This window comes from Tachypleus tridentatus, chromosome 8 (assembly GCF_004210375.1).
Source record: "Tachypleus tridentatus isolate NWPU-2018 chromosome 8, ASM421037v1, whole genome shotgun sequence".
Classification (NCBI taxonomy): Eukaryota; Metazoa; Arthropoda; class Merostomata; order Xiphosura; family Limulidae; genus Tachypleus; species Tachypleus tridentatus.
The window spans coordinates 101798036-101807373 of NC_134832.1; positions in this window are offsets into that span (position 1 = coordinate 101798036).

Here is a 9338-nt window from a genome sequence, read left to right on the forward strand (position 1 = left end):
TCTTTTACCAATGAATAGTGGGATTTACTGTCACGTTGTAACGTCCCAAAGCTAAAAAGGCGAGCATGTTTGGTGTGACGAGAATTCGAATCCGCGACCCTCAAAGTACACATTGAGTGCATTAACCACCTGGCTTTGCCTGAATAAATGTGCATCACATATATATAACATTTATCTTCATTCCCTATTGGACGGAATTTACAAATGAACTGTTATGTAATTAAAAATAAAACCATAATGCAGGTGTTTTTAAGTTAAATGTTGTGGAACATGTGGACTATATACATTACAAAGCACGAAATATTTGGTACTACACACTGTGAGACGTACACTATTGAATGATAAGGAAAGGACTTGCTCACATACTAATTTGGCTTAAAGAAAAAGAAATCTGACCCATTGAAATTGATTATATCTCTGTACATGTACCAAATTCTAATGAAGATCAAATTTTGTCTCAAATTGTAAAACAGGACTTGATTCTTGGTACATATTATTCATTAAACATAAATTTCCAGTTCATGAAGGAAGGAAAATGTAGCAAAATGATTCCAAAGTCTTTCTTTCCCTAAAGAAACGCAGACGTTGATGAAAATCCAATTTACAGTATGAAAAAACCAGATGATAGAGGCATAGGAATTTCAAAGAATATTAAAATTTATAATAAGTTGATTGCACCTTATATCCTTTCCTTATTTTTCCAAGATTTTCAATACTCACATCAAAGTTGAATTATGCAATTCAGTTAAAAGCATAAAATGTATTTAAATGCAGAGATGCAAACCATTACGATTTGAGCGTAACCATTACGATTTTGGTGTATACATTATGACTATACACTCATACAGACAAATATTAGTAATTTTTGCAATTCCCAAATTATTATATATTATATAGGCCTATACAATAAAGTGATAAAATGTTCCCCCATGGCTTGAAAAGGGTGAAAAGAAAATTTCTAGTGAGGTACAAATAAATTTTGATAATAAATATAAGACATCGACCAAATGGCTACTTGCGATAATCATGTTTGTGCTTGAAATAAAAAAAAAATATTTGTATCTCCGACATCTACCAATAGTTTGAGTGCGGTGCTTCTCCATACTGGGTACGTGGGAGAATCCATAGTTACATCATCAGTGCTTGTCAGCAAATCAGCGCTCGCGTAGATGGGTATTTCTCGTTTTCTAAGCGTCATAGAAACACCAATGCGATCGTTCACGAAATGGAAAAAAAGGGGCCACGTTCACCAGATTGTCTTGTTTCTGGCAAATCTAAAATGACTAAAACTGTGAATCAAAATTTTAGGAAAGAGTATAGTGCAAAATATCTGGTCATTGCATCAAAAGTCAGTGACAGTCATGCGTTTAGTACAGTTTGTCACATCGATTTTTCTGTGGCGCATGGCGGGATAAACGATTGCTCCAGACATACAAAATCGGCATCTCACCAACAAAGGCTGAGGCGAAGACAAAAACGATGCAGATAACGACATTTATGAGTAAGAATTCAGAATATGAAACCATAAATGCAGAAGTGATGTTCACGTAATTTGTCATTGCTCATAATTTACCCCTAGCTGTAGCCGATCATGCAGGACATCCACCCAGAAAAATGTTCCCAGACTCTGATATAGCAAACAAATATGGCTGTGCAAGAACCAAAACTACAGCCATTGTACAAATGGTGAGTTGTGGAGATGAAAAATGATTTCAAGCATACTTACTAACAGTGTTTACAGTTTAGCCACATACGGATCCATAGACATGAATGACTCAAAACTGTATCCAGTGGTTGTACGATATCATTACCCTTTGTTTGGAAAAAATGTTTGTTCTCTTTTGACAATGGTGGAATGGAAAGAAGCTTCAATGGGAGAGAATATTTTCAAGATTTTGGACCACGAACTGACAAAGAGGAAAATTCCATGGGAAAACTGTCTTAGATTTTCTTCAGACAGTGCCTCAGTTATGTCTGGTATAGATAAAAGTGTGATGGGACACATCTCAAGACGACAGCCTAGCATTTACTTCAGGAGCTATGCCTGTCACCTCATGAATAATGCTGCCCAGAAAGCTTCCAGAGAACTGCCCTGCCCAGTTTCTGATATATTGATAGATATCTACTATTTTCTGGACAAAAATGCTGGCAGAAAACAACATTTTAAAGAGTTTCAAGGATTGTATGACAAAAACAAGAAAAATTCTACAACTTGTTAACACAAGATGGCTATCACTTGGGGTATGCCTCAACAGAATATTGGACATGTGGAAGCCATTCAAGAAGTATTTTCACTGTGAAAAGGAAAAACTAGATTCAAAAGGATCTAAAAGTGCAGCTCAGTCAGGCAACAAGACTTTAACAGTCAGGATATCTTCTCAGCCACACAGGAACATAGTCAAGACATCCTCTCAGCCACACGAAAACACAAGACAACAGTCTCCAAAAGTAGACAAAGGAACATTTGATATAACTCAAAGATTGAACTAAAGAAGAGACAATCAATAAAAAAGAGAAGAAAACAAAAGCTAGCAAGGAAGTAATCAAGAAAAGTTATGCGTAAAGCAAGTTAGATAAGTTAACAGTTTTCTTGGACAACAAAATGAACTTATTATTTTGTCTTTTTATTCAGTCTGCAATTCCTCTATTTGAGCAAGCTAATTTCATATTGCAAAGAGAAGAACCTTGCATACACATTATGCATAGAACTCTGATTACAGAAGTTAAAAATATACTTGTTAGATACATCAAGCCATAATATCTTGAAGGCAGCATCACTGAACTTGACTACAACAATGAATCCTTACACAAATCTGATGAGGCAGTTTCTATTGGAAATGCTGCCAAGGAATACATTGTTAAATATGAAAAGGACCTGGACCTGATCAGCTTCTACACCAGTGTCAAGAAATACTATATTGCAGCTACAAATTACATGATGAAACATTTCCCTCTAAATGATGAACTTCTGATTCACGCAGAGTTGATCTAAAACTGAGAGTCAGCAAAGATTTCTCTTCTCTATGCTACTTCACAGACAGGTATCCTGTCCTTGTCAATACACATAAGCACGACACTACTGACAAGTTGGAAGAGCAGTATTTGAAATATCAAACTGATACTTTCTCAGAAACTGTCCTGCAGTTGAATGTTGACATATTTTGGGTTCAGCTCTCTACAGTTAAGGATGGAAATGACAACTAGAAGTATGACATTCTATATAGGGTTATGCTTGGAATTCTTACAATCTTCCATTCTAATGCTGACAGTGAAGGGATAATTAGTTTAGTGACTAAAAACAAAAGCAAGTTTAGACCAAACTTGAGCACCTCAGTTTTGAGCACTATTATAACACACAAGACAATGTTGTTATAACTCCCAACCATCCAGGGACATTCTCATGAAAACAAAGGCTGGAACAGCTGCAAAACTATTACAATAAATGTCATAAACATGATATAAACTAGTCCTTACACAAATGCTTTTTTCTGCTTACCGTTTGTGCATGTTCAATGTTGTTTTACCAGTATGTTTGTTACTCTGAACTAAATGAAATAATATTTTTAAATTTATTTATTAAATGCACAAAACACAGTCATAAATGAGCAATCTATAGCAGTAATAAATAGTAATAGTTATAATAATAATATAATAATAAACAGCTTAGAGGCATTGGTCAGGCCTAGTAGCTGCAAATGATAAAGGGCTCTGTCTACAATCGTAATTACAATCAGTCATTTGAAATAGTTGGCATCTCTGTATTTGTTAATAACGGTTGAGATATGGCTATTTTTGGTATTGAATGGGATGGTAATGTCGAAGATGGTTTACCAGTCTGGAAAATACACAAGTACGGATAAAGCAGTTTTGTGAATATTTGAATTTCCAATATAGTTGTGCTTTTACAATATCATTTATGGCTAGTGTTATTTAATGATAAAAATATTTTACAGAGAATCGAATAGCCACCTGAACTACACTTACTGTCTTTTGTGAACCCCAAAGGTACCAACATATATTTGCTAAATATATAAAAACTTGTGTTCAGAAGTACCATACCATCCAATATAAGCCCCAAAATGTAAAGTCGTCAGAGTTCTTTGCAATTTAAATATTTTGTTAATACATGGTAGTCAACAGAGCAATACACTTAAAGAAGCAGCTACCACAAATTAACCAAAAAGTATAGAATTTTATTTACAGTGATGTTACAAATGTGATATTTTAAATACTCTTCAATTGAAGAAAAATCATAATGGAAATATTTTCAAAGGAATGCTTCAGACAGATTTCCAATATTATGAAGTATCTACTGAACCCTTAATCATATTTGAAGACAGTTTTAAACCTTTGTGAATGATTACTGTTGTGGAGTAATTAGGAAAGTATCATACAACGTGTAAAATATTTTGAAATTTCTTACTGAAAATGAAAACGGACAAATTATCAATATTTTTCTTAAGCCTATCCTTAAGTGTTCAAAGTGATAAAGGTAGCATAATATTCTTTAACGCTCCAGGTGAAAAAATTGTCTCTAACTTGTTCCTTGCATACATTTAGGTCGGAAAAACAAATTGCTTTTATATCGTCAGGAATTGCAGCAACATTGAAGGAGGAAGTATAGCCCATATAGCTTTCAAGATACATCTTATTTTATCTCATGTTGAACAGCCTACTTATGGTACAAAGAAGGGGACAGCAAAGACATTGATGGTCAAAGTGTAAAATGATAATATGGAATACATGCACAAACTTCATAACTTGGTTAAGGATGCAAAAGAGCTAAAGAAAAAGGTATATCTTAATATTTATCAAAATTATCAGTTAAGATAGTTGAGTAAAAAATCAACTCTTTCACTTCAATCACACTGTTCATGACATCAATGATCAATTACTGTAAAATCTTCCTGGACAGGAATTCACCTACAGATCAATTAGCATTATTCCAGATATATATACGATACTTTAAATTACTCAACTGAATTTCTAAATTTTCTTGAACCAATAGGAATGGCAGAACATATTTTGAAGTTAAAGGTTCTTTCAGCAATAATGTTTAAAAAGTTTGATCTTACAAAATCAGGTAACAGCACAAGATAAGTTGAGACTTTATTGCCACGTGTTATCGAAGTAACAATTACAATTGTTTATACCAAAATTGAAGTTATTTTCATTCCAAGAACTGCTTTGCTACTAAAAGATTACCCATTTTAGTTTGGAAAGCTTCAATTCTTAGTTACAATTTTTTGACAATGTAAATTAACAAGGCACCAAGTAAAAGTTTAAAAGTTGTTGGATTGTTCCTAAAGTAGCTTTGCTTTTCATATAGCCATTTTTATATATGATGTTCAAGGGTTGGATTTCATCAAAAACCTCTAGAGACTGCTCATTTTAAAAGTGTGTAATTCTTTCTGCCTTAATTACGAGTAGCATATAGTAGTTATAAAATGTGGTAATTAATTTTCTTCTGATGTTAGCAGTGTTCCACAGTGTAATAGGGTAAAACATGAAATGTATTACACTCCTTACACAGTATTACAAAATACATTTAACAATCTATAACACTATTTTGACCATATATTATTTTAATTTGGTTATAACAAAAATAGTTATCAGTCTAATGTTTGGCTGATGTGAAACAAAAGTTATCTGTGTGATTATTATAACTTAAAGTAATTTAAAATGTTGCAGATTAAAAAGCCATAAATATATATATATATACCAATCAGAACCTATTCTAAAATACATTAGAAAATAATATTTAGTAAATACGTCATTAGCACTGGTTGCTAATTTTAATTATCTATTCTACATATAAATAAGCATTAAAATTTATTTCGTCACATGACTTTCCGTCACATCAATTAGTCTCGTATTCATTTCCAACAAATTAACGTTAAGAACTCCATGGTCTGGTGGTTTTGGTGCACGACTCGTAATCTGAGGGTCGTGGGTTCGAATCCTCATTAGATCAAACGAGCTTGCTCTTTTAGCTATGCACGCGTTATAATGTTACGGTGAATCCCACTATTCTTTGATAAAAGGATAGCCCAAGGGTTGGCGGCGGTGGAGATGACTAGCTGCCTTCCCTCTAGTTTTACACTGCTAAATTAGGGACGGTTAATGCAGATAGGCCTCGTGTAGCTTAACGCGAAATTCACGAAAAAAACAACCAAACATCAAAAACCAGCGGTAGAAAGATGAAGCAAACGCTTATAACCAAGACAGGCACAGCTTCTTCCAAGCAATAATAATGATTTATAGTCCTGACTCTCAAGATCATTGTAAACGCAGATGGTCTGACGCTCCTAAAATATAATAAAACCATCAAAGATAGATGGGAAGAACATTTCAAAACGATTCTGAACCATGAGAAAAGGTCATTTATTTTTCTTTCTTCAGATAAAAACAATGCAGTAAGAAGATAAAAAGATATTTCACTACGCTGAAATTCTGTTTCAGTTGTTACTTAGTGTGCTAAAATTTCACCACGTCTATGTTGCTTCAATTAAATAAATCAGTTATTAATATTTATATTACTGATCGTGACTTGACGCTTGTTAACGGTAGTTTTACCTAAAATATTGGTGACATATAATAACTACCATATGATAATTGTCCTCTGACGCAGTATTCAAAGGATCCCATCACGATTCACAATGCTCCAGTTTTATTGACCCAGCTTCTCCATTATCAACAGTTTCTTTTGTGGCCGTCCTAAGATTAATTTTCTACGTGAAAATAAAATTTCTAGGAAACCTGCCAGTGTTGTCTGAGCATGTATGTCAAGTTTGATTCCACTGGCGTGTGAGTCCAGAGAGGGGAGAAGGAATACAAAATCTGATGCCATATTCGAGTTGAGAGAATCTGAGAAAAACCTACATATAGATATTAATGATGCCGATGTAACCTTATGGGTTATTCCCCTTATAACTCCCTTAGTAGTGGGCTATGTCATATAGATAAGAACATATCTTGTCACTTTTGTCTAGCTAGCTGCAAACTGTAGGAGAGGTTCTCTGACAAATGAGAAACACAAAACACACAACGTGAATTCATCTAAGATAATATTAATGTCTTATGCAATTTGGAAAGTAAATTATGGTTTAAATAATGCTCTTGTTTAATTTAGCATGAAGTAGATAATCTCCTCAATAAATTTTAAATATACGGTATTGCCCCTAATTAACATACTCTGGAACGTTTCAAAGTACAAAGGGAGTGTTAATTAGAGACTAATTGGAGTATACGATAATACCTCTATCATAAAAAATATATTTATGAAAAGTAGGAACACTCATAGCCTGTTTATTTCTAACTTTGCTATAAGCATCACTATTCACTATTACATAGTAATCATTATTGGTAAATGTTAAAATATCCTGTGAAGCAGTTCCATCATATACCAGATAACCTCATTTGATCGACACCGCTGAAGCGTCTTTAAGGTGTTCTGCTACGGCGAAAGCTCATTTGTTGAATTTCGAGGCAAAGCTACACGAGAGCTACCTGCGTTAGTCGTCTCTAATTTAGAAGTGTAATAATAGAGGGACGACAGCTGGTCATTACCAGAAACAGCTAACTCTTAGACTACTTTTACCAATAAAGGGATAGGCCATCACGTAAAACGCCCCCACGGCTGAAAGGGCGAGCATGTTTGGTGTGACTGAGATTCGAACCCGCGACCCTCAGATTACGAGTCGAGCGCCCTAACCAACTGGCTATGCTGGGCCTCGCCTCGTTGGTAAAAGAGTAGTGCAGGACTTGGCTGTGGGTGGTGATGACTAGTTGCCTTCCCTCTAGTCTTCCACTGCTAAATTAGTAACGAATAGTGCAGACAGGCTTCATGTAGCTCTGCGCGGTATTAAAAACAAACAAATTCTGGTTTTAATTGGTATTCACTTCCTGAAGGTATATATAAAGTATATGTTGCCAATAATCTTTGTATTTTTTTTACTTATTTGTTTTAAAAGTTAAATACAGTCAACATACATTTTTTTATTTAACATTTGTGTATGCGCTCTGAGTAGAGTAATAAATAACATGAACCAACAAAGTGATACTGTTTGGAGCCATTTAAATTTCACTTTCGATTTCTGTATAATTATCTTTATTAAATATTGTTCTCAGTATCTTTCTAAAGCCATGTAGTGTTATATATCATAGACAATCAAAATTGGTTGTTCTATAAACACTCTTAAATTAAATATATGGAGATGAGTATGATGCTTGTATCAGTGATGTTGTCATCAAATATACTTCTAAGTGACGTAAAACATTGAAAGTTCATGGACATTGTTGAAAGGGCTCGATATATAAAAGTTCCAAATACATGGACTTTATTAGTTTTCTTTTCTGCAGTTAAATCACTAGATATATAGTTTAACCACAGAAGCCAGAGGCATGAATATGTAATTGTGTGACAAAAATATTGCCCAAAGCATGTATACTTCCTACGTCAGATTATGCGTTGTTAGTGACTTGATACATTATACTATATCATGATTTTATAACACTTTTTATCAAAATTGCTTACTGGAGATTCAAATGTAATTTTATCGGCAAAAAAAAAGCTCGTCTTTTTTAAAATGAAAACAAAGAATATTTTTAAGAAAACTTATCAATGCTATTTCTATACAAATCTTTCTATAAAGTTACATTTCACTATAACCGAAATAAGAGATAGTTTCTTTACAAGCTAGCTTTGTGTTTGATGTTTTGTTGAAAGTTAAATATATTGAAAATACATTTTGTTATTATAATTTAACGTGTGTATACGCGCTTGGAGAGGAATACTAAACAATCTAAACAAAGTGATTCTGTGAACAACATATCTTGCATCCTTTAAGTCTCACTTTCGATTTCCGCAACGTTTCTGTCTGCACTGGGATTTCTTCAGACGTGTGTCTAATACAATGTTTCGTACTTGCGTTCTATTGTTATTTACATTCATTTGAGTTAAGTTGTATGTGATGTTTGCCTAAAGTTAAAATTAACACAATAAAATAAGATAGAAGGGAGTATATTGTTATTTATTATGATTTATTCTTATAAGCAGCTATTTAGCGATGTTTGTAAAACACACTTTCATGCAAATGAAGTATTTTTGACTTTCCGTCTTTTTTTCATCAATAACATTACCGAATTTTTTATATATATTATTTTGCATAAAAATTCCTGATGTATGTTTCACGCTAACATCAACTTTTTTGTAAAAGTAAATACATTGTAATGACACTGAATATGTAAATAGCTGAGACATTAAACATAACAAGATATTCTCATATTTTTATTATATATTCAGTGCATGACATAGAGTTTATAATACTAATAGAAAA